Source organism: Pristis pectinata, chromosome 2 (genome assembly GCF_009764475.1).
Source record: "Pristis pectinata isolate sPriPec2 chromosome 2, sPriPec2.1.pri, whole genome shotgun sequence".
Lineage (NCBI taxonomy): Eukaryota > Metazoa > Chordata > Chondrichthyes > Rhinopristiformes > Pristidae > Pristis > Pristis pectinata.
This window is the reverse complement of record NC_067406.1, coordinates 121409968-121436067: the sequence shown is the minus strand read 5'-3', so window position 1 is coordinate 121436067 and position 26100 is coordinate 121409968. Positions and strand designations below refer to the sequence as shown.

The window sequence follows — 26100 nt, the reverse complement described above, 5'->3', positions numbered from 1 at the left end:
TCCTTTTTCAGTAACTGGGGTTTTCCTTCCACCACCATCAACGCTGCCCTCACCCTCATCTCCTCCATTTCCCACACGTCTACCCTCACCCCATACCCCCTCCCCACCGACATAACAGGAACAGGGTTCCCCTTGTCCTCACCTACCACCCCACGAGCCTCTGCATCCAACACATCATTCTCCGCAACTTCCGCCACCTCCAACGGCATCCCACCACAAGGCAAATCTTCCCCTCTCCCCTTCTCTCTGCTTTCCGTAGGGATCGATCTCTCCGCGACTCCCTTGTCCACTTGTCCCTCCCGGCACTTATCCCTGCAACTGCAGTAAGTGCTACAACTGTCTCTACAACTCCTCCCTCACCACCATTCAGGGCCCTAGACAGTCCTTCCAGGTGAGGCAGCACTTCACCTGAGAATCCGAAGGTGTCATTTATTGCATCCGGTGCTCCCGGTGAGGATTCCTCTACATCGGTGAGACCCAACGTAGATTGGGTGGCCACTCCATCCACCACAAAAGCAAGGATCTCCCGGTGGCCATGCAGTTCAATTTCACATCCCACTCCCATACCAACATGTCTATCCATGGCCTCCTCTACTGCCTTGTTGAGACCAGACGCAAGTCGGAGGAACAACACCTCAGATTCCGCCTTGGGAGTTTCCAACCTGACGGCCTCAACATCGATTTCTCTAACCTCCGGTAACCCCTGCCCTCTTCTCCCCCACTTTCTTTTTTTTCCCTCTTTGCCACCCCACATTGTCTTCCTTCATTCCTGTGGCCACCTCCCCCTTCTCTTTCCCCTTCCCCTGCCTGCATGACCTGCCCATCCCTTCACCGGCACTCCAGCATTTTGTGTGTGTTGCTCCTAAAACATGTTATAATCTTTTCACTAAAAGGCATTTAGATCATCAGAAACAAAATACTTTCAAAAAGCCAGCAAAGCAGGTGGCATTAAAGAACATAATTGTTTCTTTTATTCCTTTTCAATAATAAGAATTCATTGATGATTTTGAGAATGGTGATCTTGGACTTTTATTAATAAAGCTAAAATGAATGCATAACCAATATTATTTTTGTAATAAGGCTGCCCAATCCTCGACAAGTAAACTAATTTAAAAACTATACTGTACCATTCAGCTTTGATTGAAATACACTAGTTAGTTGCTTAGTAACTTAAATAATTCTTAAACACTATTAGAATCAAAGTTGTTGTTCGAGCCTGGGAATATAATGAATTGTTGGGAAGAATGCACAAGAGATCATCAGAATGATGCCATAGGTGACAATTTAGTTAGAGGACAGATTAGAGAATTTGAGATTACTGTCCTCAGAACAGAAATGATTAAGGGAAAGTTATCCAAAATTATGAGGGCATTAGATAAAGTAGCACAAGCATGTTTGATTTCCACCAGTAGCTTAATTAGTAATCAGATTTAAGATAATAGCGAAAAGGAGTTTGAGATGTTTTTTCTATGCAAAGTTGCTGTAATTTCCAAATCACTACTTGAAAGAGTGATATAAGTATATACAATTTTAATTTTCACAAGGAAACTTGGAATATATTTGAAAAATATAAAACAGACAATGGCAGGGAGGGAGTAGTATGGGGGAAATGGGACCAATTGGATACTTTCACAGGACCAGCACAGTAACTTCACATACCTTCATGGCCAAATGTACTTCTGCCAAGGTATTTGATTTGAAGTGACATCTTGGATAACCTAACAATTAGGTGGTATGATACTAGAATTACAGGCATCTTGATCAAACCAACCAGAGTGCCTTAAGAATAACGATTGTCATCCAAGTCTAATTCATCGTGCATGGTCTAACTGCTTAAAATGTCAAAGTCAAGTTAACAAAACTGAGATTGTGAAAAAGCACAAATTCTCTAAGTCAAGTGAATTAATTGAGTGCTTTCGTGTAATAACTCTTATTGCAGGGAAAGTGAAACAATGAAACTTTGCACAAAGCCTTCAATGCCTGGCCATGGACTGGCCCAAGGACAATTTAACAGAATGAATTTGTGTGCAATTTTACAAGTGGCAAAACTTCACTTGATAAAGGGCCCAACTTGAAACTATAAACTCTGATTGCGCCACACAACTTTGCTCGGTGCACAGTTAGATGCCACGAGGTTGGATCGGCCATACTCCTAAAGCTCATGGGCTACTTTTCATGGTTGACCCTGTCAATCATCTGTGGTTCGCATGTTTGCTTACGTATAGTGAATTGCAACTGAAAATTCTGATGAAGCTGTGTTGAAATTTTGTGGGAAGAATTAGAAGAGGGCAAAGTTCAGGTGAGGGGGTATTTAGGATAGCAAAGAAAAAGGAAAAGGTATTAGTACAAGGCAATGACTGGGGTAATGATAACCAGAATACATGGGAAAGGGGAATGTGTACAAGCATGAGAAAGCACCAGCAAACAGAATCGGAGTAAGGAAAAAATATAACATGAAAATTGAAGGCAAAACAGCAAAATTTTAATGTGGAGAAATGTGAAGTGATACAAGAATGAGGAGAGGCCATATAGAATAAAAGATCCTGTTTTAGTAGGGGTATAAGAATAGTAGGCCCAAGTGGTATGTGTGTACAGATCATTGAAAATGACAGTGCAGGTTGACGATTCTGGGCTTCACCAATAGATGCGTAGACTATAAAAGAATTCATACTGAATCTATCTAAAACACTGGTCCAACTTCAGCTGGAATATTGTGTTCAATTCTGGTCATCACCTGCATATGGGTGCCATGGCTTGAGAGAGACTGGAAATGGTGTTTGAGATTGGTTCTGGGATGAAGAACTATAATTATAAGGATAAATTAGAGAGGCTGGGACTGTTTTCTTTAAGGAAGAGAAGGCTAATGGGAGATTCAACAGAAGAATGTAAACTGAAGAGTCTGCCTTCCTCCCTCCAGCCTACACGGCAGCCAAAGTGTTTGTTGTTGCTGTCTGGATGCCATAGGATGTATGGTTTTAAAGGGCTAAAGCCCTTCTCTGATTACTCTGCAGCAAAACCTTGAGGGCTCCACCAAACTGAATGGGAAATTGTCAAGAATCGGGCTTGTTCTCATTTAGTGCTCGTTTCTGGGTGTAATCCATGCCAACACTGTTTCACACTACACTTTTTATTAGCCAATTTTATGATTTTTTGAGTGGGACAGGATTCTTTTCATTACCACTTTACGCAGTGGTGTTTCTCTGCACCAAAAATTGGTCCAATTCAGTTTCTAGGCAAACATTTCCAAGATCTATGAAAAAAGTCCACTTTTTCTTCGTACATTTGTTTTATTAAATAACCTTATATGCCAAGATCTGGAAGAAATTTTATTTAAAGCTAAAAATTAATGATTTTAATTGAGGACACTGCCAGGATTAGTTTAGCAAGAACCTTCTTAAAATATCAGGTTTTGACTAGTACCCTAAATTCCAAGTTGCAGTGTCTACTTTTAAATCAATTGAGCTTTAAAAGGTACTTCCTTTAATTTAAAAATGATTGTCATTAAGAAATTATTTTTATTTCATGCAGTTCAAGTTAAAATGAGTGGTATTGATTAATATTCATTTGAATATTCACAAAAGCATGGCTTAATTCAATATCTGCTTCTTCGACCTAGTTTTTCAGATTGTCTCCTCCCACACCCACACACACAGCTTTTGTCAAGTAAAAAGGAACCATAAACTTAGATTGTGAAAAGTTACTTATATCAATGTGACAGACTAAAAAAAGGAAGAGTCAATTCCCTAATGAAGATATGTCAAAGAATTTCTCTTTTTATTTTAAAAGGTTGATGTAAAGTTGAGTCCACAAGTTGTGCGAAGATCTAGTTCCTTTACATCCCTCCTGTACAAGAATGCTGATGGTTTTAACAATGTGAAAATTATTTTTCTTCAGTTTTATTTAGTATTATTGCAGTTAGTTGGTTAGAAGTAACCTAAAGGTGCCTAAAGAATGAATAGCAACCTGTTGTAATTTACTGGATTTGTTTGCAAACACATGTTCTTTGTTATTCTCTCTGTCATGTCTTGTCTTATGCATTAATAAAATATTGATCTGCATTAAGATTACACTAGAAATTATAATGAGTTGTATTACACTAAGGCCTCTGCATTCTGGTTAGTGTTATAAATAATGTGAGCATCTCCAGTTCCAGACACAAGTTTTAAACATTTGAAAGATTGGACAATTTGAATTAGCATTTGGGACATTTGATATCATTTTGCTTATTTAATTATTAAAAGTTACTAAATAGCTTGGGAATGATCAGAACTTAATCTCAAAGGTTATCTTCCTTAATGAGGTGATTTTTAAAGGATAATAATGTGCTACATGAATTAATAAGGAACATGCAGAGATTACATTTGATGTATTTGGACTCTGGAAAAATTATATGGTTCAACCACACTCAATGAGTTAACATGTTTCTCATGTCTAATAATAATACACAGCATTGGCATTACAGAGGATTTCTGTGATACAATTGCAACAGACATACTCTTAGTACCATATTGAGAAGTTGACCCTTGTTGCTTTCAAATTTTAGTGCACAAGTTTGAGCATTGTTGTTTCTAATTTTAAGTTTCCTAATTTGGAAAGAATATTTCCCAACAATGATAAATTATTCCCTTGGGCTCCTGAGCAGAGCATCAACGAATTCAGTGGATTCTGGTTCTTTCCTCTTTTTACACAGCAAACAGGGCTTTATGAACCAAATAGGTGCAGTAAGATATCCAGCAGTTTTGAGAACCTTCGAATTGTCTATAGGCATCAGATGATAAACAGCAATAATTGGGGCATTAGAATTTGCCTGTCAGAGGTTTGGACTTAACACATTCAACCCTGTTTATTATCTTCCAGAAGAAAATACAGAAGGTGAAATTTATTCTGACTCTATTCGTTTGTGATTTGGAATGATCAAATCCTGACAGCAGATTAGCAAAACAAAAAAAAAGTGCATTTGGGGGTTTGGCTGCATATAGAACATAGAACAGTACAGCACAATACAGGCCCTTCGGCCCACAATGTTGTGCCGACCTTTAAACCACTCCTAAGACTATATAACCCTTTCCTCCCACATATCCCTCTATCTTAAATTCCTCCATATGCTTATCTAGGAATCTCTTGAATTTGACCAATGTACCTGCCTCCACCACTGCCCCAGGCAGCGCATTCCATGCCCCAACCACTCTCTGGGTAAAAAACCTTCCTCTGATATCTCCCTTGAACTTCCCACCCATTACTTTAAAGCCATGCCCTCTTGTATTGAGCATTAGTGCCCTGGGAAAGAGGCGCTGGCTGTCTACTTTGTCTGTTCCTCTTAATATTTTGCATACTTCTATCATGTCTCCTCTCATCCTCCTTCTCTCCAAAGAGTAAAGCCCTAGCTCCCTTAGTCTCTCCTCATAATGCATACTCTCTAAAGCAGGCAGCATCCTGGTAAATCTCCTCTGCACCCTTTCCAATGCTTCCACATCCTTCCTATAATGAGGTGATGAGAACTGGACACAGTACTCTAAGTGTGGTCTAACCAGAGTTTTATAGAGCTGCATCATTACCTCGTGGCTCTTAAACTCGATCCCTCGACTTATGAAAGCTAACACCCCATAAGCATTCTTAACTACACTATCCACCTGTGATGCAACTTTCAGGGATCTGTGGATATGGACCCCCAGATTCCTCTGCTCCTCCACACTACCAAGAATCCTGCCATTAACTTTGTACTCTGCCTTGGAGTTTGTCCTTCTAAAATGTACCACCTCACACTTCTCCGGATTGAACTCCATCTGCCACTTCTCAGCCCAGCTCTGCATCCTATCAATATCCCTCTGCATATCTAAGAATAAATTTTAATTAGTAAAAAGTTGAATCTTGTACAGTGTTAAAGTGTCAATCCTAGAATAGTTTAAAATTGGAACCATTTTAGAACAATGTTTTGTGTGAAATTCTTACCTGTTGTGTTGGTATAACATATCGTTAAATAATCAATTAGAAATGTATTAATAACTTAGAACAAATGGGAATATTAATCTATATTTCCTTTAATATTGTATTGGATAGTAAAATTCCTCCAGTGCTCATGAATAAGATTTAATTGCAATAAATAGAATGTGTAAAATTAAAGAAAGGAAGTGATTGAGGCTTGTGAGGGAAGCAGACAAAATAGAGTCCAATAACAATAACCTAAGGCGACTGTCAGATGTGTAAGTGCATGCCCGATACTTTAGTTAAGGTGGGAAAATGTAGTTAAGAATAATTCATCAATAACTTCCTCTAGGAAAATATTTTGTCATTAACTATTATTTTAAGAGATATACCTTTGGTAACTGTGAAACAGAGAGATACATAACGCCTTTAGACTGTAACTGCAGCAATATAGAACTTTGGTTTGGCTGCACTTGGATATTGTGTGCAATTCTGGTTGCCCATTACAGGAAGGATGTGGAGGCTTTGGAAAGGTTGCAGAAGAGGTTTACTAGGATACCGCCTGAATTAGAGGGTATGAGCTATAAGGAGAGATTGGACAAATTTGGGTTGTTTTCTCTGGAGTGTCAGAGGCTGAGGGGAGACCTGATACGATTTTATAAAATTATGAGAGGCATAGGTAGGGTAGACAGTCAGAATATTTTTCCCCCAGGGTAGAAATGTCAAATACTAAAGGATCTGTATTTAAGGTGAGAGGGGGAAAGTTTAAAGGAGATGTGTGGGGCAAGATTTTTTTACACAGAGAATGGTAGCTGCCAGGAACATGCTGCCAGGAGTAGTGGTGGAGGCAGATACGATAGTGGCATTTAAGAGGCTGTTAGATAGACACCTGAATATGCAGGGAATGGAGGGATATGGATCATGTATAGGCAGAAGAGATTTAGTTCAATTCGGCATAATGTTCAGCGCAGACGTCATGGTCCAAGGGGCCTGTTCCTATGCTGTGTTGTTCTATGTTCCACCTGACCTTTTGGGTAAGATAAACTGATTGTGGCAAAATGGTTTGAATGTTACATGTGACATAATGTGACATAAAGCAAACCTGATGGGTTGTGAATGTGGAAATATCCAGCGAATTTGCACTTAAGAATGGTTCTCAGACATGCAATTATTTTACAACTGCATATTGCGAAATGACCAGCGTGGCTCAGAAGAACATGAGGGAAACAAATGACTAAATCATCAGGGCACTGACACAGTCTCCACAGAGAAAATGATCTTGAGACAACCAAGACAGAATTGAAACACGTTGGTATCTTTGAAAAAATTCAAAGTTGAGAGTCAGGATATATACAGATTTTGGACTGAAACAGCTGAAAGCTAAGGTGACATAATATCCCACAGTTAACTGGATATGAGTTTAAAAAGAAGAATCTTTTATGCCTACAACTGCAATGACACATTGTAAGTTTACCTGTATCACTATTTGCCTCAAATTTAATAACAGATAAGGAATATGGATCCCAACTGGAATTATAATTCCTATGCATGGGGTGTTAATGAGAATGAGCATTTTTGAGACCCTAATGGGAGAATCAAAATATTAAGTGCAGGTAGGGGATGCTCATCACAAAAAAAAAGCAGATTAAGTTCTTTTCAATTATGAAACCTGTGCATATCTTCAAGGCATTTTTGCTTTGAAACCATACCAAGACAAGTCCTATAGGTAATTGAATATAGCCCAGGCAGGTTAATAAAAGGATGACCATTTCTATGCCAATATAGAAATGATTTCAAGATAAGTGTTTCTGTAGATCAATTTTAAAGACCAAATGACATTATGTAATTAGGTATAAATAGTTGGCTTAAATTAAACTGAATTTAAGAAAAAAGTCCCATTGTTTGGCTGGAGTTTAAGAGTAAATTCAGGACACATGTCTGCTGTTTCAGCAATGACATTTTTCCTTTATTAAGTGCCTTTACTGAGGTGAAACACCCCAAGCAGTGTCTGAAACCCATGATCTAAACCCAAAGTCCAATTTTTAACTTGATTTAACCGCTTTCCTCTTCCTTGGCCAAAACATAGATATATGACTTGGTGTCTTATTATATATGTTAATTTCTATCCATAGTAATTAATTATTGGTCCCATAAAATCTTTATCTAGAGCTTCATATGTAGCATTTCATAAAATGTATATGTAGAGTTTTTATATCTAGAATCTCCATCCATCAAAATGAGAATATATTCTCAAAGCACTGGCTCAGCTTCTGCTGCTACAGACTGAAGGAAACACAATTTAGAGGGCATTGTACATATTAAAAAAAAACAGATGACCTTACCGGGGCAGAGAAGAGGGGATAAGAAGCCAGTTTGCCACCTCCATATTTAAATATAATGATTTATAAGTTCAAGAAGGACTGTTGAAAGGTAGCACTTATTCAAATAAATAGGAAGTAATGATTCCATTTGGTTATTTATATGCCTTAAAAACAAGTTGAACCTCATAAAAGTTCATCATCTAATTTATAGTGTTACTACTATAGCATACAAAAGTTAAACTCAAAAGGAACCTTGTAATTGTTAATGCAATGTAATTAACAAAAAAAAGCTCAACACTTTGTAACAGCATAGCTGGCAACAAGCCTGTGAATTCTTGAGGATGTATCATCAAGCTGCTGGTAGTACTTACAATTAGTTTTGAACCCTGCTTAATTACTTTTCCTCTTAAGCTCTTTCACTACCCTTTTTCTTTAGCACTGTTAGCCAAAAAAAATTAAAACTATCCTTTTTGCTGGCTTGTACACATTAATATCTACCAATGTTCGGCCAACATACAGTACTCTCTAATGCACTTTAACACTTTTAATGCCTCTTCTCTATCTTTTAACTGATGATAAAAGGCAGAGATTTTCAAAGATTAACAAACTTTGGATTGGGAAAGAGATATATTTTAAATGAATATTTCAATCCCACCAACAAAGCGATAAACTAGAGTTTATTAAAATGTTCAAATGCTCAAGAGATTAATAAAGAAACCATGAAGGCTGAGAATGGGGGACTAAAAGCAGAAAAACTCAGTATGTCAGCCAGCAAATGAAAGTGAAATGGTTTAATTGCTTTAGTCGGGATCCTTCATGAGAGCTAAGTTGTATCACCTTAAATTTAACTTTTAGCACATACTGACCTCTTGTAAAGGTAGGAGATGCTCAACAACATATTTAAGTCTAATCATTCATTCCACCTGCTGAAGGGTGCTAAATTTGTTATGAGAAACAGCGAAGATATTTTTTCTCTTAACTTTGTAAAATGGCTGTCATATAAGGTTAAAATTTAGGTGGTAAGCAAATCAATACTTTTAAGCCACATCTTAACCTGCTTAGCATTTTCATGATATACTAATTCACAGCAGAAGATATGCAGCTGGGCAACTGCTGTTTTGGTGAATGGATGGGATACATTCACAATGACGAGCTAGCCACCTTAAATTTAACTTTTTTTTGTATTCCCACCATTTTGTTTGAAATAGCTTTCACAAGATCACAAGACAAGGGAGCAGAAGCAGGCCATTCGGCCCATCGAGTCTGCTCCAAGGAAAGGGAAATAGAAATGAGAAATGGGGAATGGGGGAAGAAGAAGAAGAAAATAAATAAATAAACAAACAAACAAACAAACAAATAAATAAATAATGGAGATTTGAAAAAACTATTCTAATCCCAATACCGGCCTTATCCCCATATCCCTTGATATCCTGACTATTTAGATATCTATCTATCTCCTCCTTGAACGCCCACACTGATCTGGCTTCCACTGCTGTACGTGGCAAGGAGTTCCACAAATTCACCACCCTCTGGCTAAAGAAATTTTTCCTCATCTCTGTTTTGAAACTGTACCCTCTAATTCTAAGATTGTGCCCTCTGGTCCTGGACTCACCCACCAAGGGAAACAGCCTAGCCACATTTACTCTGTCCTTTCCTATCAATATTTTAAATGTTGCTATGAGGTCCCCTCTCATTCTTCTGTACTCCAGCGAGTACAGTCCAAGAGCCGACAAACGCTCCTCATACTTAAGCCCTTTCATTCCTGGAATCATCCTCGTAAATCTCCTCTGAACCCTCTCCAACATCAACACATCCTTCCTAAGATGTGGGGCCCAAAACGGCGCACAATATTCCAAATGAGGCCTCACTAGTGCCCCGTAGAGCCTCATTAACACTTCCTTACTTTTATACACTATACCTCTCGAAATGAATGCCAACATAGCATTCGCTTTCTTTACCACCGATCCGACCTGGTGGTTAACCTTTAAGGTATCCTGCACGAGTACCCCCAAGTCCCTTTGTACTTCCGTGCTTTGGATTTTCTCTCCTCCTAGATAATAATCTGCCCGCTTATTTCTGCTTCCAAAGTGTACAACTGCACATTTCCCTACATTGAATCTCATCTGCCATTTCCTTGCCCATTCTCCTAAACTGTCTAGGTCCCTCTGCAACCTTCCTATCTCTTCAATACTCCCTACTCCTCCCCCTATCTTGGTGTCATCCGCAAACTTAGCCACGAAACCATTTATTCCATCATCCAAATCGTTAATGTACAAGGTAAAAAGAAGCGGTCCCAACACCGACCCCTGCGGCACACCACTAGTAACCGGTAACCAGCCAGAACGAGATCCTTTTATTTCCACTCTTTGCTTCCTGTCAACCAGCCAATGCTCCACCCATTCTATTATCCTACCTGTAATTCCATGACCTCTCATCTTATTAATCAGTCTCTTATGAGGCACCTTACCAAAGGCCTTTTGAAAGTCTAAATACACAACATCTACCGCCTCTCCCTTATCCACCTTGCCTGTGATTTCTTCAAAAAACTCCAATAGGTTGGTCAGGCAGGATCTTCCCTTCACAAAACCATGCTGGCTAGGGCCTATCCTGCCCTGCGCCTCTAGGTATTCCGTAACCCCGTCTTTGAGGATAGATTCCAATAACTTTCCCACCACTGACGTCAGACTAATAGGTCTGTAATTACCTTTATGCTGCCTCCCTCCTTTCTTATACAACGGAACTACATTTGCGACCCTCCAGTCCTCCGGAACCACGCCTGAATCTATTGATTTCTGGAAAATAATCGCCAATGCCTCCGCTATCTCTAAAGCCACCTCCTTCAGAACGCGGGGATGCACCTCATCCGGTCCGGGAGACTTATCAGTCTTTAGTCCATTTAGTTTTCCTAGCACCTTCTCCCTAGTAATCTTAACTGAACTCAATTCCATTTCGTGAGACTCCTGACTAACCGGCACATTGCTGATGTCCTCCACGGTGAAGACCGATGCAAAATATTCATTCAATTCCTCTGCCATCTCTCTATCGTCCATTATAATAGCTCCTGCACCGTTATCAATTGGTCCTATATCAACCCGTGTCTCTCTTTTACAGCTTATGTATTTAAAAAAACTCTTAGTATCCTTTCGAATGTTATCCGCCAACTTCCTTTCATAATTCATCTTTTCTTTCCTAATGACCTTCTTAGTTTCTCTCTGCAGGTTTTTAAAAGCTTCCCAGTCCTCTGTTTTGCCACTAATTTTTGCTTCTTTGTACGCCACCCCTTTTGCTTTTATTTTAGCCTTCACCTCTCTCGTTATCCACATTTGTGCCTTTTTTCCATTAAAAACCTTTTTTCTTGGAATATATCTATCCTGCAATTTCCTTATTTCCTGTAGAAATTCCTTCCATTTCTCCTCTGCCGTCCCTCCAGCCAGCTTACTCTTCCAATCAATTAGGGCCAACTCCTCTCTCATACCATTGTAATTTCCTTTGTTCCACTGAAATATCGATACACCAGTTACCAGTTTCTCCTTCTCAAACTTGAAACTGAACTCAATCATATTGTGATCACTGGTTCCCAGTGGTTCCTTTACCTTTAGTTCCCTAATCACCTCCGGTTCATTACACAGCACCCAATCCAAAACAGCTGATCCCCTGGTGGGCTCTTCAACAAGTTGCTCTAGAAAAACACCCCTTAGACATTCCACAAACTCCCTCTCCTGAGTACTACCGCCATTCTGGATTTCCCAGTCCACCTTCATGTTAAAATCCCCCATAATTATCTTCACATTGTCACTCTGGCATGCTTTTTCTATCTCAAACTGCAACTTATCGTCCACTTGCTGACTGCTATTAGGGGGCCTATATATGACTGCTACCATTGTCCTTTTACCCTTGCTATTCCTTAGCTCCACCCACAAGGATTCCACCTCCTCTGACCCAATATCCTTCCTTTCTATCGATTTTATATCACTACTAACCATCATGGCCACACCTCCCCCTCTGCCTACCCGCCTATCCTTCCTATACACTGTGTACCCCTGGACATTCAGTTCCCAATCACATCCGTCATAAAGCCATGACTCGGTGATTGCCACAATGTCATATTTATTAACCTGTAGTTGTGCCACTAGGTCATCTATCTTATTCCTAATGCTACGTGCATTTAAATACAGTACGTTTAGTCCGGTATCTGCTATTAATTTTGTTGTACTTCTATTGTTCAGCAGATTATCCTGGCTTTCCACCTGTCTATCCTTCTTACCATCTTCACTACATACTACCTTAGACATGTTCCTATATACCTCATCCCCTATCCTAACATTCTGTATCCTAATATCCTGACTTGTTGTACTTCTATTATTCAGCAAATTATCCTGACTTCTCACTTGCCTGTCCTTCTTGCCATCCTCATCGGACTTGTTTCTATAAACTCCCTCCTTTACCTTAGCATCTTGTAACCTAACATCCTGGTTTCCATCCCCCTGCCAGATCAGTTTAAACCCTCCCCTACAACTAAATCAAACATTCCCGCCAAGATATTGGAACCTCTGGAGTTTAGGTGCAACCCATCCTTAGCGAATAGGTCATGCCTCCCCCAAAAAAGGTCCCAATTATCCAAAAATCTGAAGCCCTGCCCCCTGCACCAGTCACTCAGCCACACATTCATCTGCCAGAGCTTTCTATTCTTCCTATCATTGACACGTGGCACAGGTAGTAATCCTGAGATTACTACCCTTGAGGTCCTACTTCTCAACCTTCTCCCCAATGCCTTGTATTCCTCCTTCAGGACCTCTTCTCTTTTTCTACCTATGTCATTGGTACCTACATGTACCAAGACTTCTGGCTGCTCACCCTCTCCCCTCAGAATATTCTGGACCCGGTCTGTGATATCCCGTACCCTGGCACCAGGGAGGCAACACACCATCCGAGACTCATTATCGCTATCGCAGAATCTGCTATCCGTACCCCTTACTATAGAATCCCCAATAACCACTGCATTTCGCTTCCTCCGCTGGACCACAGTACCAGGCATGGTGCCAAGGTCCCGGTTGCTGAGGTCTTCCTCTATCAGGTCATCCTCTCCAACTGAATCTAAAATGAGATATCGGTTTTTGAGGGGGACCGCCACAGAGGTGCTGTCTACAAACTCTTTATAACTCCTATCTATTTCCTGCTCGCTCTCCCTAACCAACCGAAGGTCATCGAGCTGCAGCTCCAGACTCTCAATCCTTTCCTTGAGGAGCCGCATCTCGGTGCACTTTGCGCAGATGTAGTTATCGGGGAATTTGGTAGTCTCCCAGGGTCCCCACATCTGACACTCCAAACATAAGACCAACCCCAGATGCATCTTGCTGAATACCACTAAGTTCAACAAATAAACTAATAACTTACCCCCTCTCTATTAGTCTCGCCTCTTTCCCGCTCTCGCCGAAGCCCGTTGAGCCAAAGCCTAACCCACTCTGCTCCCTCTCACTCAGCTGCCCGCTCCGACGCTGCCCGCTAGATATGTTGGTCTGCTATTTAAATCGCCCGCGCGCTGCCGAGTGACGTCACGCGCCTGCGCAATCACTCGCCGCTATCCCGAACGCTAGAAAGAAAAAAAAAATCGCTCCTCGTTAATTTCCGGCACTCTCCGCTCTCTGGTTGCTGGAAATTAACGAGGAAAGTGAACTGTGAAGAGTATTTCTGCCTTTGAAGGTGTGTGATTCCCAAAACCTCTATGATAATTACAGTTAGGGGCAGAGAGAGAGACATAATCAGGTACATATAATAAGCAAACACCTGCCTTCAACCTACTTCTATTGTATCTGATATTGATTTCACATAGTGCTCAGTCTTCTATTAAAATTAGAGTAATAACCAGCAACCTACATCACCAGAGTACATCTGTGTCAACTACGAACGCCATCGATTAGAATGGCAATCCTGCAAAGTTTACACAGATTGCCCATTTGAGGTAATTGGGTCTCAAAACTAACTACAGCATTTGCAGACTCCAACAGAAGCTGCAACATGAGAAATCCTGGTCTTCAACATTTATATACAGATTTATTTGTTCAGTATTGAGACAGCTAACAAATATGAAATGACTATGTAGCATTCTGGGATACATGGCCTAAAGAAGGAGAAAACATTGTAAATCACGTTGAGACAAATGAGACTAAAGGACAAGTTAACAGGAATCCACATCGACATTTGAGAAATACTTAGAAATTCCAAACCAGAAAACTGATGAGTTAAGGATAAAGAGAACAATATATGAAATTACTATAAATAGGAAGGAAATGCACTCGATGGCTGAGAACTGGCATGATAGGGAACAGACAAGATATGAATGGAGCAAGCATTCAGGGAACAAATCATTTGAGAATGAAGGTATCTAGCACCATTGTAACATGGATATACCAAGAAGGGCCCTCTGTCTCAAACTCATGCATAGGATATGGGAAATCCCAGACCACCAGCTTCACCAAACATAGTCATGGCCACATCTGATGGGCTGTCAATCATCTGTCACACATTATCATTGTATCCAAAATGGATAAAACACAATATATTTTGATTCTCTTAGAGAATCTCTCATCCAATTTCTCCTGCATGTATGTTTGTATTGAGATTGAATAAAGGCTTATTGCATCTTTTGCACCAGCCTGCAAGTATATCTTCACCCACAACAATTTTGTGACTTAATTCCATCATAGGCTTACACATTGTAAGATCTTGCATCATATTTTCTATCCATCCAATTGCATGCTGCAAAGTAGGTGCTTGCTTATAATACCTGTTTAAATGCTTTCATTGCTGAAAAAAGACCTTTCCCTTACTTTTACAGAATTGCAAATGGCATGTTATCCAGAAAACCAAAAGTATAATTCCTTTCTGTTGATTTTGACATAAACTATAACTCAACAACAATTAATATTAAAAGAACAGTACTAATGCACTCGAATCTTTGTAGGACAGAAGTATTTATATTTAATCAGTTCTGTGTACAAGTGGCTTCAGATGATTTAGGAATTATCAGCACAGAGTTTTGCTTGACAGCTGTGCTGACATCAAAGAGGATACTGCATCAACTTTATTGGTAGTGCTTCTGAGACAATGCTTATGCAAGCTCATAAAACATGCATGCTGTCTCTTTAAGTGATGCCTTAAGAATGGTGACAATTGTGCATGATTAGATATTGTGATACAAGGATGAAACAGACTCTACAGGGATTTGATCAGAGCTTTTAATTAGGCTACACAGGCACTGTACTACCTTGTTACAGTCTGCTGTACTAACAATCACCTCATGGAAGAATGCTCAGTCATTTCTCACCGACAGCTCACTAACCAACAGCATTAATCCATCTTGCTGAGCCATCAGCTACCCGGCATCAAACTGACAGCATAAAACTGGCAATTTGCATTCATTCACTGCCATATCTGAACTACTATGACATTCTCAGATAAACCTTGACAACTCTAACATCTCCTCGAAGGTGAAAAATGACTGCTCAGAACTGGTTTTATAGAACATAAATTGTGTTTCAGAAATGTAGGGGTCACGTAGTTTTGCTGGAAGGCACTGTACATTGTTATACTGTGTTTGCTGCCTTTGGTGAATGTTTACACTAGTGTGAAATCACAGCATATTTTTGGCAGGTATCTATCTATAAATGCAATTTATAAAACAGCATTTCACAACAAAATACTATATTTGACCACGCATTTAAACATTTTCAAAACCTTTGCTTAATTAATTTTAACAGCAGGCAATTTTATTAATAGAAACCCCTGGGTTTGATCTAGATCAATGGAAAATTTCAACACTCAGAGAGATATTTGAAAGGTAAGAGTATTAAACCCTGGAGGTAAAACAGATCAATAGAGTTCAGATACAAGTCAGCTATAATCTAACAGGAAGACAAAATGGGCTCAAAGGTTACATAGTATATAGCCTGTTCCTGTTCTACATCCTAATTTACTTAATTAAAAGATAATTAGAATGAATTTAACAGAAATTATATCTGAGGAAAGCCTTACACTAATAATGTTCAGATAGTAAAATGCGAATAACGAAGTGTAAAAGTTCTATTCCTTGGCAAGCTGACCTTAAACCATTATATAATTGAATTGTTTATTCAGCCATTTCTGGTATAGATTATCCAATTGTAATATAATCACAACTTTTTTCCGTCCATTAACACTGCCTGATCTGCTGGACGTTTCCTATAACCCTGACCTGCATTTTATAGCTTTTACATTTTCTTTGTGTTCTCTCTCTCTCTCTAACTGCTGTCATTAACCTATCATAGTTGATGAAGCTTATCAACCCTGGCCTTGCCCTATCAAGATATAACTTTGTCCTATCCACCCCTCCCATACTCTCTCTGCAACTTAAAACTAACTCATTTCCTCTCTTTCCTGGTTCTGATGAAGGGTTTTTTCTTTCTACAGGTGCTGCCAAACCTCCGGAGTGTTTCCAGAATTTTCTATTTTATTTCAGATATCTGGCATCTGTTGTTTTTTTTAATTTTTATGCATTGTTCAATGAAATACATTTTCAGATTTCCAGTACAGCAAATGTAAAATAACATACAAATGAAAGAACATGTGTGTATCATTTTACAACATACACCACTCACCATAATGCTTTTATTAATGGAATAATGATTAAAATTATTTTTTTAACATTTCCCCAGAGAGCTTACTGCTAATGCAAAGCCAAAAAGCATTCTTCATGTCTCTCACACCATTTGACTAAATGGAAACTGGGCACCTTCATGCTTCTGTTATGTAACAAATGCATCACAATGAAACTGAAATTATTTTGGAACGTCGCACACTTGTGGTACAATCAGCCATGATATGACAAAGTACATTGTTCTGTGACTTAGTGTTAACAACTATTGACAGCCAAACACTAACTTTAGTGATTTAAAAAGTAGACTTGAGACATCACATATCATAATGGTTAGCTTCGAGGAAAGTTCCTGCAATTCACAGTTTCCCATTTATAAATGGGAAACTATGTGAATAAAAAACTGCTGCAAACTAAGTCATAAATTGGATGCAATTCTCACCGATTCATAACAGTATCGACTATGAGCCCTGCAAATCCATCATGGAAAGTGTCTCTTCAATGTAAACAATTTGAACCATAAATCTTGACTCATAAACGTTAACACCAGAACATTATGACCTTAAGGAAGCAATGCAGCCATATCCAAACACAGTGAAATTAGACGTATTACTACAGTAACATCCTTACTCTATAAGATAAACCAGATGGGCGTTACACATAGATCCAAAAACCAATTATCATTATAATGCTCCCAAGAAAGAGTACCAGGCCAAACCGTGACTTAATACCAGGTTGAACAGCAATACCAAAGGTAGAGAATTTGGATTTCAAGCCTATCTTACACTTTCAAAAGGGTGCAACCTAGCAAAGATCAGCAAGAATAATTATCCTTTGCCACTTCAGCAGCCCCTGATTGCTCCTACCACTTGATCAAGAACTTGGTCTGTGAAGTAAATGTGATAACTGCAAAGACTGCAACACACTAAAAGAAACCACACATGGGCAATTTCCGCTCCACAATATGAAGTTTGGGAGTTGGATTGTCAGGACCGTCATGAATAACCCCAATATTGACAAACTGAACACTGCTCTGCCACCTGAGCTTGGGAACTCAGCCACTTTACGATAGACATCACTGTCCTGAGTGAGACACATTGAGCAGGAGATGGCCAGCTTGAAGAGCAAGGCAGTGAGTACACCTTTTTCTGGAAGGAGAAAGCAGAAAAGGAACTTCAATTTCAGAGTAAGCTTCAGCAGCAGGCATGAGTTAGTTTGGTCCAGCTTTGCTGCTTCTCCTGAACACCAGCATTAAAAGCTTACACCCCAACAAAACAACAAGGGTCTTGGGAGCAGACAGTAATCCCATTTATGATATTAAACTCAGCAGCGAAGAGTTCAAACACAAATACACAACCTCATCACCCACACCAAGGAAAAGGAGGATATATCAGGACACCTCAGAGGGGCTGTAATCATGACCGACTTCAAGAAAGGAGACAAATTCAACTGAGGTAGGTGCATGTTCTGTCTAATGTCTGCCACAGGGGAAGTCATCATCAGTCCTCACCCCCCTCTTCCCAGTAGTCAAGCTGCTTCCGAACTTGCAGTGTAGATTCCATTCTTCTAGAGGCACAATAGACTGATCTTCATTGTGAAACAACTCAAGAATATGTTCAAATTCTCCTTGAAAAAATGCCACATTGCAACAACTTCTGGGAATCCCTGGCCCATGACTACTCAATGTGAACAATGAATATTTGGGATGATAAATCTAGCATGTTCACTCTGTCTTTTCTGCTAACTTTCTTCACAGTCAGTAATGAGCTTTGATACTTCATTGCCAATCACAATATTCAGGCCAGTATGGATTGTCTAAGATGAATATGGCAAAGCAAATTTTTAAAAATGATTTTTTTTCAAAAGAAATGAAGGGTAATGAACAGCAAAATACAACTCAAATATATTTATTAAGTGAATACAAAGTTCTGTAATCAAAATTAACATTACCCACAGGGTTTAGCCATTACCAATTGGGATTTAACTTAAATCTAATTTACAACTTATGCATACACATCCAGTTAAATTCTAACCAGCTGAGGATCTCCTATGCAAAATTAAATGATTAAATGTTCATTTTCAATCATGTGGAAATGTGTGCAACAAAATCAAAAAGATAGTTAATGCTTTTTACTGAACAAGCAGTCACTGTTGATTTTAAATTGTTTAGTTTCTTTTATTAGCCATTTATAGGTCAGTAATGTTTTTCACATGCAGTTCAGTAATTGCAACAGCTTCTTATTCCGTAAAAAACTTCAAAAATCATCCTAAGTCAGTTCCTATAACTGAGTAAAGTACTTTAAGATTACTGATTTGTCTCACTGCGTACTTGTTAGATTGTCATCTATTAATCCCGGGTTGGTTCAGAACAAATTCTTAACCTCTTCTACAATTCTCCCCAAACCATATTTCAGCTAAATGACATTGTCCTGGAGGTTCAAATGACAATGCAGACACCTGCCTAGGGAGCTGATAAAGCATCAGATTTCTCAAAGGTCTACAGGGCAATAAGAGCAAAGCATCGACAGGAGCATAGAATTAGTTTCACTCTGTGGAAAGAAAATTATTAAATAAGCAGTTATTTTATTAATTAATTTTGTTTGCTTAGATCTGCCTCTGTATACAATGGTTATTCATTTTTATGCATCTTAACAATTGCAGAGTTATAGTATACTGAATAAGAATACAGAGTTTATTAATGGAAGCAAAAATATTTTATAAGGCCAGCTGACATTACAAGGATGCGAAATAAAACACAACCAGCACATGTTCTTGTACTGTTTCAATGTCAACATACAAATTTAAATGCACTTTACACTTCAAAGCTCCAGTTCACAAATCTCAGCTAATACATGTTAACAATTGAGTCCTTTAAAAGGAGAGAGAAACTCAACGCCATTAACAGTAAAGAAAAATATCTCGGCCTTGCTAATTTAACAGTTCAAGTAGAAGTACAGAAGGGTGGCCCTAAATTTCCCCAGTGAAGAGCCACCTTTCCTCATCACTCACCTAGCTCAAGCTTAACCCACTCTTACATTGTGCAGGGCCCTTGGTAAGAATACCCAGCACCAACCTGAGTGGCAATACCTTGTACTGCAATCCCACAGGGAAGCCAATTAAGCCATTCCAAGCTGTCAACACTGTCAAAATCAGCTTGAAAGGTAAATTGCATTCACAAACATTCAAAATTTAAATATTCCATCAATTATAATGGCAAAATATTGAAATAAAAATACTTAAAATTAGTACATACCTTCAAGTTAATTCAATCTAATAAAAGAATGTAAATTTCCTAAAACTTGCCTCTCTTCCATTCAAGGATAGTCAGAATGCTAGCAATTATCAGCACCACCATCTGCTCCACTTGGGGAGGATTTGGTAGATCCCACAGAAGTCATCCTCACTCCCAAGAGACTGCCTAAGAAGTAATCAACTGTGTGGAAGTTCAGGACTTCTGTGTTTCTGCATGGGGAGCCATGGACTAACTCAAAGTTAAGGATGTAAAAGCCAGAGATGTTGCACAGATCTGCCAGTTCTTCTGCCGGTTGTTAAGAAGGCGTATGGTGTGTTTGCCTTCATTAGTCGGGGTATTGAGTTGAAGAGCCGCGAGGTGATGTTGCAGCTCTATAGAACTGTGGTTAGGCCACACTTGGAGTAGTGTGTTCAGTTCTGGTTGCCTCATTATAGGAAGGATGTGGAAGCTTTAGAGAGGGTGCAGAGTAGATTTACCAGGATGCTGCCTGGATTGGAGAGCATGTCTTATGAGGATAGATTGAGTGAGCTAGGGCTTTTCTCTTTGGAGAGCAGGAGGATGAAAGGTGACTTGATAGAGGTGTACAAGATGATACGAGGCATAGATCGAGTGGACAGTCAGAGACTTTTACCCAGGGCGAAAATGGCTAACATGAGGGTGCCTAATTTTAAGGTGATTGGAGGAAGGTACGGGGGGAATGTCAGGGGTAAGTTTTTTACACAGAGAGTGGTGGGTGCGTGGAACGCACTGCTGGCTGAGGTTGTGGGGGCAGATACATTAGGGACATTTAAGAGACTCTTAGATAGCCACATGAATGATAGAGAAATGGAGGGCTATGTGGGAGGGAAGGGTTAGATAGATCTTAGAGCAGGATAAAATGTCGGCTCAACATCGTGAGCCGAAGGGCCTGTACCGTGCTGTAATGTTCTATGTTCACAGAAATGTTGTGCCTATATTTGTGATAAAATAGCAAGTATGATATAATAATAATTACTGAATCACTAGAGACTCAGATGAGCACCTTAATTCCTTCCACAGTGACTGATGGGAAATGCAAGTCAAATTCATTACTGAAGGATTTAGTCAGTACATGTAAGAGGTGAATCAGACTTGCACAAGCAAAAAAGTTGGTAAACATGAAATTCTTTCACTGAAGTAACCATCAGAGAAGAATAACAACATTCTTTAAATGGGAATTTGTAGATTTTAACAGTAAGTCACAAAATCTGTGAGAAACATTTCATTTCCAATTCAATCATGGGTTCAATCTTTATTTACTTAAGTTTGAGATCCTCTCTCTCCTTTGTCTCATTGGTGGCCTGCACTACAAACCAGCCACAAATGAAAATGGTTACTCAATTCAACAGGCTAATGCTGCCTTTAATGATTCATTAAAGGCTCTTTCCAACTGCATCTCACCCTATTTTTCCTCATGAGTGCATCTAGGCTATTCAACTCTACCATTCCTTGCAATAATAAGTTTCACATTTGCACACTTTTGAGCTCCTGAATTCCAAAATGGGTCTATCTGTAGTTATCTTTTATTTACGACCTCCAGTTTTAGACATAGGGAAATATCAGACTAGAAATTTACTCCAACCACCCCAAAAAATTGCTGTGCTTTTAAAAATTAGGTTGACCAAGAGTAGAATAGTTTAAGACATATTTCTAAATGGCTTGGCCTACTGGTTTGATGAAAAATCTCAGTGGAGCCTACATTGTTAGAAGAGGAGGCTATCCACCGGTGGCCTAGCATGGGATTAGCTTCATTAATAAGCAGGCCCTCGTAAGGTTGGTAGTTCAGCAATTCAAAAGAACCAGCTTTCAAACAAAGCCATGAATGTCAGTCAGCAGGTCTGATGTTTCAGTGTTTGATATGGACTTTGAAACCACAATCTTCTGATTGAAAGGCAAAGATATTTCTACTGAACTAAGACTGGCTCCTAGATACCTTTTTATTTCAAAAATATGCTTTAATCATAAAAAAAAGGACAGGAAATACAATATAACTGGTCCGTGTCTCCTCTTACAAAAACACACCAATGAGGTGTTTGGTCACATGCAGCAATGGGACAGGCTGCAGCCCCAAGCTCCAGAGAAAAACTGCGAAATTTCACTATGAAACTGTTACAATGGCAACTGCACGTACTACTTAGAACACTATAAGCAGATCTTATCCACATCTAGGTACAGTTGAATGCCTGAGAAAAACTCGAGCGTTGTCCCTAACCCCATGTAGTCTCTGTCTCCTGCACTATCTTTAAACTCACGGGACCTCTGTCTCCTTCACTCCCTTTAAGCTCATGCACCATTATGTGCACTAACTTCCAAATGATCTGTCCATCTGCTCCATCAAGGATCTATAGCCCCATCTGTAGAAGAATCTGTCGATCCCACGTGGGCCCCACCAACGACTTCAGAACCCATGGGAGTGGTGACATGTCATCCTTAACGCCGAGGGACTGCCAAAAATTCTTAATGATGAAGAAATTCATGATCCTCAAACTTATGATTGGAACCAATAAAAGGGATTTGTTGGCAGTGTAAAAGAAAAGCTGGAGGTTATTTTCTCTGATGATACATAAATTAGTTACCGAATAGATTCTCTCCAATATTTGTCCTTTGAACCTTAGAGAGGAAGTTGGTGTGATGAGGAGGAACAACAACATGAAGAAAAGTAGAAGTTTTAGTGTGGACAAAGTTATGGTGAAGGAGGTGTTTAACAGATCAGCAGCTGTGGTGAATTAAAGCCAGTTAAGTTTTTGAAGGAACTGAATCTGAAATAACAGCAGGAGAGTCAGAGCAGTTTATTGCAGGGTTGCAGATTAAGGTGAGAGGAACTTGTAGGTGGCAGAGATTAAGAAAAATGGTCGGAGATGATTTTGTCCCTTCAATTCAGCAAGATAGCCACCTAAGATGGCAAGGTCAAGGGAGAGATTATGAATAGGCAATGGGAACTGTATAGAGAGGGGAGGTTAATTGAGGATAGACTGTCAGGGAAACTACAGAGAAAAAAATGCACAGAAATAGAGACTAAAATTGCAGAGAGGAGTTTCAAAAGGCAGAGGCTAAGTGGGGAAAGCAGGAAGAATACCTCAGGAAAACTTGGGAATAAGGGGGTAAGGAAATCAATGGTGGAGTATGATGATATTAAAGAATAGGCAAGTGATGCAAAACAAGATAAGGCGGGTTGAAGGTGAAATAAAGGCAAAATGCGATTTGTTAAAAAAGGTGTCACTGCTCATGAAGCAGCTTTCAGACAAACCCATGAAACATTCCATTCATCCAAAAAACATTATGGATAAGAACAACCCAATTTATGCTTGAATGAAGATTTTGGAGAGCAATGTGTACAGTTTGGTCATTGCTGATCCTCTGCTAGTGTTCAAAAGGGCATCAATGGGAAAACATATTGATGAGGTTAATTCCCAACAGGCACAACAGGTGATAATGTCAAAGAAAATAAACAATTTGGGGGTTGCTGCTTGGGAGGCAGAAAAGCTCAGAAAATGGCAAGGGGATTTGAACTTACAACAGTGATAGTAAGAGTTGGAAGGCAGAGGTGTAAAGAAGACTTGAGGTTGAAAATATTGGGGGTGGTAGATGCAGTCTGATGGTCTATGGCACAAGAGGTGAGGAGCATGAAGGAATATGAGCAGTTGTAGGAGCATGAAGAGACAGTAGAAGAAAATCCAACAAGCGGCACCAGGGAAGTTCCAAAAATGGAACCAGCAGTCATGGGAAGTTAACAAAAAGCACCAAGGCATACATCAAAGACATTATTCAGGAGTAAAAGATCTCAATCCAGAGAATGTTGAGAATCATAAGTAACAGATCAGTGCTAAATCTACATAAAATAAAACTGTTTGAGGACCTTACCAAAGTAATACTGGCCCCTTATTTACAATTTCCATCATATTACTCAAAATATTACTGGAACCCTCCATCCCTCTGCATCTCCTCTTTTACGTACAATCACTGAAACAAACATCATGACATACACCACTAACTCACACAAGTATCACAATGACACTTCTGTTTCCCTTCACATCTTATTCTCTACATACCAACTCTGGGGCCATGAGAACCGTACTATCCTAAAAACAACAGCCCTTAACAAAGTAAAATATCACAAGGTACTTCACAGGAGTGTTAAGAAACATTTGAGCTAGAAAAGGAGAGATCAGGACTAAAACTCCTGATCAGCCATGGGGTTTAAGGGCTGCCTTAAAAGAGAAAAGATGGATATTGAGCCAGTAAGGTTCAGGGAAACCACTAGTAAAGGAGGCCAGTCCACCTGCACACACCCCAATCCAGGGATGAAAACTTGCAGACCATTAACAGTAGGAGGAATCTCCTGTGGTAACATGGGAAGAAAAATTGTCATAAGACCATAACACCATAAAATTGTGTGGGGAGAGAAAAATTGTGTGGGGATTCTTCACAGAACATTCTCATTTCTATCTCCTCCATTATACTTTGTGTGACAAACAATGTCTGCTTTCACTGGTTTCTGTTTTTCTGTTTCCCTTCATGCTAACTCAGGTCACTGTCTCAAGAACCTTTAAGTAGAGAAGGTATGGAGAAGCAGCAGCAGACTGTACTTATGATGTACTGTCATTGGATCTTATCCAACAAGGAACCAGTTTAGAGACAGGTGCTACATTTTTTTTAGAGACTACCTGGCTGGAGCAGAGGACCTCAAGTGATAGATCCTACTCTCCAGAGGAATTCAGGAGATAGAAAGGGGAGATTGGACATCATAACGGCCAGATCACCATTATGAAAGGCTGCTGGAGAAACCTCTGTTTTTTAACTTTGAAAGCACAGTAAAAGACAATTGATGAGGTACATCTGACAGCCTGCCAACGAGCTTACATTTAATTGTTCACAGTATGGTGGCCTCCAGGTACAAAATATCACTTCTAACAGACTATTCTGACTAATACAGGAGCTTCAGGAACTTCATTATACTTCCTATGTGTGTGAGGATATGTCATAGCAGGACACAAGGCAGGGAGAAAGTGGAATACTAGATTAATTATCTATTAATTCTATTAATTGCGAGATATGGACATAAATGAGTTATCGGGAAAGAATTACATGATCTTCAATCACCTACAACACGGGTCAGCATCTATATGTACCGTGAAGACACCCACCCCTGCTTCTCTGAGCTGTTAGCCAGTTTAGCAACATCCATTTTGTATAATTTCTTCAAATTCTGTTCCTGAGCTAAAATTTACATTCTTCTCCACAGCCACTGGTTCTTATTGATCCAAACTATTTTGAATGTCAGCATCTTACTCAACACAAAGCTGAGCATCCAATCCAATTGTCTTTGCACCACCAACTTTTGTAATATCCCCATTTCCTCTCCAGTTCAACCCATCTGCAACAGAAATCTTTATGCTTTAAGTTAATATTCTAATAGTCTCTTGATCAACCTCCTAAACTTCATGACTTTCATCTTTAGATAATCATAAGCTCTGTTGCCTACTGTACGGGAATTGTTTTGGCCCAATTTACCAATCCTTGTTGAAAAACTCAAGTTACTGGCTCTCTTAGTGCCTCTAATTCTTATATTTACATCCCTGACCTTGTATCTCTGCTTCAGGCCTATAACATTTTGAAAACTATGTTTCTCTTTATTTAGCTTGTATGTTAGTCTTTCCCCTTGCCTGTCAAAGGGAAAAGCAAAAGATAAACTACTAGAAGAACTCAGTGGGTCAAGCAGCATCTGTGGAGATGAAGGTTGCTGTTTCGGGTCGAGACCCTGCATCAGGTCTGAGAGTCTAGAGGGAAGATACCAGTATATAGAAGTGAGAGGGCAGGGCGACTCAGCAGCTGGAAAGTGATAGGTGCAGCCAGATGGGGGAGGGGAGTGGGATGATGGGCAGATGGAGCCAGGTGGGGGAGGGATGGGGGAAGGGTAGATACAGAGGCTGGTATATGATAGATGGAACCAGATAAAG

General features: G+C 39.5%; 1 protein-coding gene across 1 annotated transcript in view; it reads right to left on the bottom strand.

Annotated features, from left to right (window-relative positions):
- inpp4b (inositol polyphosphate-4-phosphatase type II B) overlaps positions 1-26100 on the bottom strand; it is a 561052-nt gene that overhangs the window by 326364 nt on the left and 208588 nt on the right. The window lies entirely within an intron of this gene.